At 41.9% G+C, this 7,736-nt stretch overlaps 1 long non-coding RNA gene across 1 annotated transcript in view; it reads left to right on the forward strand.

Moving 5' to 3' along the window:
* LOC116692854 (uncharacterized) overlaps positions 1-6,958 on the forward strand; it is an 8,483-nt gene extending 1,525 nt beyond the window's left edge. The window contains exons 2-3 of the long non-coding RNA XR_004332802.1: positions 5,356-5,365; positions 6,878-6,958. This is a non-coding gene — a long non-coding RNA (uncharacterized LOC116692854). The remainder of the gene's footprint in view (positions 1-5,355; positions 5,366-6,877) is intronic.
* The last annotated feature ends 778 nt before the right edge of the window (positions 6,959-7,736 follow it).

The raw sequence follows: 7,736 nt of genomic DNA on the forward strand, positions 1-7,736 counted from the left end.
CTCCAAGTATCTCCATCATTGCCCAACTGTGCGTTGAAGTCCCCCTGCAAAACTATGGAGTCCCCCAACGGAGCCCCATACAGGACTCCATTCAAGGTCTCCAAGAAAATTACTTTACATAAAAACACTTTCCTTTTTTCAGAATCCATGTCCCTGTTGCTCTGGATGAACAGACAAATGTGTGAATAGATATCAGGGACTATTTCTTTGGTAGAAAGAGGGGGTGAGCAATACACGAAAAACTTGCTAGAAAGTAATACCAGAACCCGAAATACCCAATAACAAAACTTATTGCTGACACAGATACTTCTTACCATTACCGTGCCCAATGTGTGCTTGGCCTGTGCTAATCTTATCAAGGCTCTATGTTTTCATCATGGGCCCTAGTTACTTCAGGGCTCAAGAGCACAACATGACTAGAGATGAGTGCTGGAGAGGTGATCCATCCCCAGAACGATCACCTCCACCAGCAGACAGAAAGAAACATGTAAATCCAAAAGGCGGCTGCAGAGGCACTAAATTTTTTTTGACAATGAGTAAGCTAAGTACCAGTAAAAGGCTGTTTGTTATATAGATAAGAGTACGACAGCGTGGTGACTGATGTATGCAGGGGAGTTTGAAAGTGGTCATAGATTATGTCTTTTAACATTTCCTGTTATGTCAGTAGTAATATTCAAACTAACACATTATTTCTCAACAGTATTTTTCTTTGATTTGGACTTGATAGTGCATAATTCTGCACAATCTACAAAAGCTGAACTAGATGTCTACTGCTTATATCAAATTGATGGTAGGTCAATTTAGGTCAATCAATAGGCAATAAGTAATTTTCACAGAAAAGTAGCGAGGAAGGTAAAGCTCCTTTGTTTTTGCGATGACGTTGGTCAAAATGTATCTAAAGTTGACAACTATGAATACCAGCTATAGATAAAAGTATGCCCAGACTTTAACACTTATTAAATGTTTAAATCAAATGAAAAACAGAGTATTTAATTTCTCGTCTGCAAGTCTGATTTATGAGTCTGTATGAGATACTGTATGTGTGCAGCTTAAACAGATTAAGATAACTCACAGCATCACAGATAACTGTGATGCTAGTTTTCAGCAGACGTAAAACCTTATTTAAGGTAGACATTTTACTAAAGCATTATGTCACAAAGGGATTTAAAAAGAAGTAAATTACAGCTACTTGATTGGTGCAGTCACTACATTTTAGTTGTATGACATTTGACTAATGTCTTCAGGGTTTGGCATTAAGAAGCCTTTTGTTTTGTGTGTGTGTGTGTGTGTGTGTGTGTGTGTGTGTGTGTGTGTGTGTGTGTGTGTGTGTGTGTGTGTGTGTGTGTGTGTGTGTGTGTGCGTGCGTGTGTGCGTGTGTGTACCCAGCTGCATTCTCAGCTCTCTTTGCCCATTCTCTGGGCGCATTTGTTTGGAGTGAGCCCATCCACTTATTGACACTTGTCTCTCTTGCCTCTTGCCTGACAATCCAGGCAATAAAACCATGAGTGGAGCACACACTGTTCAACAGTTACAATAAGAAAAACAAGAGCAAAGAGGATGAGTGTTTACCTTCCCAGGGCATGAAAGAAAGAAAAAGAAGAAAAAACAGAAAAGGGCTCATCTCACAACGACACACATACTCGAATCGCCTGTGCTACATTTTCAGTGTCTGCTTGGCATTTTCCATCAAAATCCATAGGTAGTGAAAATTAATGCTAAAAAAGGGTAGAAAAAAACGTATCTACTGGCATGGTTAGGGAAGGAAAAGCTGGACATTTTATAAAGGTGATGGCACCTTTTCAAATCCTGGTCACATCTGTTTTGAGGATTTGTAACAGAGACACACACAAAGGATAGGCTGATGAGATGGGACCAGACACCAGGACATCCTGTTTAGGGGACAATGCACCCCTCTCTACTGTGCTAAAGTGATAATGCTCTTGCAACAGTGTTGCTGTCATCACCTAGTTTAGCCAGGGGAGAGGACCACGCGGGTCTCAGCACCGTGGGATAGCTGGTCAGGAAATACAGCGTTTCAACACCAGAGTAGAATATCCTTCTGTCTAATATGCGTGTTCTTCTTTTGCTAAATATAAGACAGGGACTGAAAATTCGATAGGCATATGTGTAGAATGCAAACTTTACATTTTTTGTGACATAAAGGGAAAGTGACTTAAAGAAATAGAGAGACAAAGTGCAATTGTATTTGCAGGTTCTGCAACAGAAGTAACACAATGTCATTAAAAATAAATGGGAAATTTGTTAAAGTGCAAATGATTACAAATCCAGTCCTGGAACAAAACCTTTTTAGATAGGGATGGTACATTTTAGCCACATATACATGGGACAGGAGCAAGACAGAGTTCTGAATGGTGTAAATGTATTTATTTTAAAGAGCAGAGTTATAACTAAAGACTTTCAAAAATAACATAAGAAGATTGGAAAGGGTGCATATAGCAGACAGTTATGATAACATATAACATGCTAGTAGAAAAACTTTATTGAACCTTTATTTTTTTAAATTCCAACAATCTCCTTCAGTGGTTCAGTGAGAAAATTGCTTTCAATTTCATCTCCATTTTAGTTTGTAAGCAAAGAAGACATCATGTGCCCCATTGTCTTGAAGCTAACTGTTTCCCTTGCTTCCAGTAGTTATGCTAAGCTAGGCTAAAAATGTCATAGAAGGGTGGATCTCAAAGGTTTGTAGCTTGCTTCTTTGCAGCAGTCGGCAGATCGTTTCAGATGGCAGTAAGATAAGATTTTGTTACAATGTTTCAACAGCCCAGTCACAGAAAAAAGTGCATAGAAACCTCTTAAACAACTCTTGTAGCATAAGGCTACTCTCATTTTTCCCTTAATGTGCCAAGATATAGCCAAGGTGAACAGCTTCTATTTGTTGCCAGCATGGTTAACTCAGGCCTGCATCAGTAGGTTGCTTATACTAGTCATGAACAGACAGGACAAGTGTAAAAAGATAACAGCAATAACAAACAAAAGTAGTGTATTTAGCCATACTCCAGAAAGTGTTCATTGGTGTCCTGTGCTACATGTTCTTTGTATGTGTTTGTCCTTTTGTTACCTGATTAATTAAAGGGTATACTGAGTGATGTGAAAAGCCTCTAGGGAATTTTGAAATTGGCATCCATTGTAAGTGAATCCAAGCTGACTACAGATTCCGCTTTTTTTCTGCAGAAACAACAGGCGCAGACGGTGGCATCTTAAAAAAGACACGAGTGTCATATTGGGGACAAGTCTGGGCATGTGGTGAGACACAGGGTAAGCCACACACACACACACACACACACACACACACACACACACACACACACACACACACACACACACACACACACACACTCTGCTTTAATTTATTTAAACTTCTACTGTGAGTAAATTAGCATTCACAGATCCTAATAGCCACAATGATGAACATGATACTATATCATTCGTCTTGTGAAATTCTGATCATTTTAAATACTTTTACTGTGTCACAATAGGATTGCAGCAGAATATTCCCAAATCACAAATTAAGTTTTCTAAATACAGTTTAAGAACTGTGTTATCTCTGATGTTCATTGGAAAATTGTTTTAATTGTCTTTACTGTAATACCCAGAGAATTGCACACAGCTCGTATGCTGTCAGGACTTTCAGACGTTTGTGATCACACCTATACCATGTATAGGTAGAAAGTGCCACTACATTGCCGTTGTAGTCATTCTCAGTGACACCAAAAGCACAGATGCTGGAGACCCGGAAACGCTGAAGGAGTGTTTCAGATGGAGCGTGAATACAGGTATATTCGGAGAGAGAGAACGAGAAAAATGATGTGTTTTTTGAACATTAAAGCATGTAAACATGTTTTAGTAGATACCGAAATACAGTATGATGAATAACTCAGGGTCCATGACATCACATCTCTAAGCTGTTTCATTTACACATCTCTAACATTAGGACACCATTAGACTAGTATTTACCTCTGAGACTTGTGCTGCTGAACTCTGAAGAGAGAGAGAGAGATAAGATAAAAAGAAGAGTAAAAATAGAGCAACAGCTGTCCAGGAGAACGACACTGAAGGATAAACTCCTCAATAGATAAATACATCAATAAAATGCATCTACATTTAAAGAAGGGGCTTCTTTATGGCCCCCTGGGAGTCTGCAGGATGACCTCTAGCCCTGTCAAAGGGACCTTTTACTTTCTCTGGTGGAATCTGCACCAGTTGCAAAGGCTGTAACCCACAGGCCTCATGCCTTGAAACAGGAGAAGCTGCTGAAAAGCCAAACCTGGCCTCAGAAATACGTTCTGCAGACAAGCGGTGAGGATCAACGGAGCCCATTCGGCACCCAGACCTTGTGATATTTGATCAGGTTTGACACGTCCCATTGCATCTGAGCCATGCTGCCTCACCTCCTCCGTCTGCACACACCCAACACCTCACACGCAGTCCCAGGGATAAGTGGTCCCTTGCTATAAATACCGAGACAGGATGGAAGCATGAAGGGAGCCAAAAAGAGTGGGCAGTGTGAGTAGGAGGAGGGTGTGTGTGTGGCTAAAACATAAAAAAGTGAACACCTGTTAATATGGTGTCAAGGAGTTAAATGTGAAGTGACACTAAAAAAATAAGTTAATAATCTGTCGACTTAATCTGCAGTCTCCAACGCCCTTCAAAACAAACACCTGCATGGATGTCACTATTGAATGAAACACTTTAGGGAACCATTTTGAGTTTAAACACCCTCCCCTGTCCCCACCCTTCTCAGGTCTGTCTGTCTGTCTGTCTGTCTCCTCATCTGCCTTTCCCATATCACTCCCTCTGATTTTCAAGAAGACAGGTGCAAGGAGTGTCCAGTACACACATAGCTTGACACAAAAAAACACTTACTGCTTGATGCATGCTCCAGCCCCGCCTTTACTAGCAGAACCTGTGGCCAAAGCATGCAGAACATTTCCTTCTGGCCTCATAGCTGCAGCAGCGTCTTCAAACTGAGGAGCAAATATAGCCTGTCATCCTTGTGAAAGTGAGAGCAGTGGTCAGCAGGATAGCTTGTTTCTTATATACATGTTCAGAATAGATGACAACTGTTAGCGCTCCAAGCAAAAAGGCTCTTTGTGTTTGAGATGATCTGCTGTTTGAGAGATATTAAGAATAATCATATATTAATGTAGCATGTGTATATCCCTTGGCAAATGTCTTGCAAAATGGGTGCTTTTAACCAGTGAGAAGGAACTAATCAGGAAAATCACTTGAGTAGGCCTTTGGTTACATGAAAACATTCTTGGCACTTCTTGGCACATAGTTGCCAACCAGGTTTGTGTAGTGTAGGCTGGTGAATATGTGAGCAGGTCAAAGGAGGCAATTTTGTGTTTGCATGTTTTTGACATTTTGTTTATCAGTCATGTTTTGTAGTTTTCCTTCTTTTGCACAGTTTGTTTTATTGTGTTCCTTTTGGGATTTTGGCATGCTTTTATTTTTTGGTGTTCGATTTTTATACAGTGACGATAACTTGACCTTGCCCCACCACTGGTGCCAGTTAGTACTGATGTGAGCCACCTGGGAATAAGTGAAACAGACCATTTCAAAAAGAACATGTGACTGGACAGCAAGAGAGGGGACATGGACGATGGCATGAGGGGACGATGGGACTGGGGAGCAAAGCTGCCTGCGATTTAGGTGAGGATGAGGAAAGACTATGTCTAACACATAAGCCTACATGTCATGGCTGATTTTAGGGCACACCGTGACAGATTCCACAGGGAAAGGGGAGCGTTAGACTCGGTTGGGACCACATCCTAGAGACCGCAGTCTGTTCAACACTTCTTAGTTCACCCGGACACAACCGTCCCCTCTCAGGCCACCAGCCGTCATCGTGTGTGTGTGACTAGACGAAAAAGGGGGCATGACTAACACAAGCAAGAGCAACGAGAAGCAGCAGAAGCAATAAAAGCAAAGAGGCTAAAGAACAGCAGAGACAGCAGCTGCAGTATCAACACCAGGACGAGACACGGAACGACGCCAACAAGACAAGACAAACACTGACCGCTAGTGGCAAAAAACGGCTTGGTTCATTTTAAAGCGGTCCTAGGCCTCATGACCAAAACCTAGGTGGCGTTGTCTGCCCCACATTTTTAAGCATTTTTTTTTAAGTAGCATTTTTAACCCACCCCTCCCCCCGGGTCTACAAATAGAAGAACTCCAGAATGTTCATCAAGTGCAGTTACTTCAGCAGGCCTTTACATTGTAACAACAGTTCTGAGTAGCAAGCATGGTAGAAAAGCACGGTAGATTTAGTAGTCGCCATCTTTTTTCTCTCACCCCAGTTTTCCACCAGGCGCGTCTGTGCTGCGTTCCGGAGGCGCCGAGGCCCCCGTGAGCAATCGCTGCCATTCAAGTCAATGCTTGAGATTCCACCAGCCGCGCCAAAAAACGTGCGTGAGGCGGCTTTCAGCTCAGTTAATGATACGCACCAGTTTTATTTTCACGTGGGAGGTTCAGGCAGCCGGGCAGGAAGGGAAACAGAAAAAGCATCCAGTCAATTTACCTAAAGACACCCCCCCAATATAGTTTGTCTCCTCTACACACCATGGACGCCGAGAGTTTCATCTTAGAGGAGGAAAAATATAACAGACATTACAAAAAAGAGAAGGTACGGAGTTTAACTGTAAAAGGGTCTGAAGTGGAAGGTAGATACTAGCATGAAGGGGAACTATACAGTACTTTTTTAGTTTAATTTACCTTGACTGAACAGCTTCAGAGTCATTGGAATGGTTATTTGACTTTTTTCAAGCTGAATGGTGGTCGTCTTGCTCCCTCCTAGCGCCTGTTAGCGGAAAAAAAACACCCTTGCAACTTTTGGCCAGCGGGCCTCTGGACTCAGGGTCAGGAAGTATCGTGTGATATTAGGTCTTGCGATGTACTGAATTGCTTCATGGCACTGCACGCATACACCCTTTCAGGAACTGGCTTCAAGGTAGCGATAACGTTTTTCCCGCTATCGTCATGGCTGAGCCGACAAAGAAGAAGCAGAAAGCTAGGAAAGCGTTGTTGGAAGAACAGAGAAAGAGGAAGCAGCAGACTGACCGAGCGGGGAGTCAGACACAAGTAAACATAGGGGCTGCCAAATACATATTCCGAAGCTATTGGGGTAGCTCTATAGAGAAACCTGCCAGCAAAAAGCCAGAAAACAGTGAAGAAATGGCCCAAACTGCATTGGGCCTCTTTAATAAACCCGTGATTGTTCTGTAAAATACTTATAGACAATATAATCTGCAAGTCGGGCAGGCAAGATGCTCTGCTTCTGAGAACCTCCTGGTGTAGTGGGGTGCGTGGTGGAGGACGGAACAAAACCACACAGCCGGAACGCACGCGCCCAGTGGAAAATGGGGGTTACTCTCTGTACTCAGGGTCTCAACTAATACATGCCTTACAACAGTGCTTCCTAGTGGTAGAATGCAGAAGACATATAGCAATAGAACACAACAGTTTAAACCTTAACAAGCCTTAACAGCGTAGGCTACACAGCTCTCTCTCATAAGGTTCATCCAGATAACACACTCTATTGTCGAACTGTAACTTCAATGTTTCTATTTTTTTATAAACTGAAAAGAATACTTGTAAGTTTAATATCTTTTATTATTATAATTATTGGTGTGGATCTGTCAGGAAAAAAGGACAAAGAGACAGTTTAACTAAACAATAAACTTACCTCAAGACAAGTGAGACAAAAAAAAACTTTT

This window comes from Etheostoma spectabile, chromosome 7, assembly GCF_008692095.1.
Source record: "Etheostoma spectabile isolate EspeVRDwgs_2016 chromosome 7, UIUC_Espe_1.0, whole genome shotgun sequence".
Taxonomy (NCBI): Eukaryota; Metazoa; Chordata; class Actinopteri; order Perciformes; family Percidae; genus Etheostoma; species Etheostoma spectabile.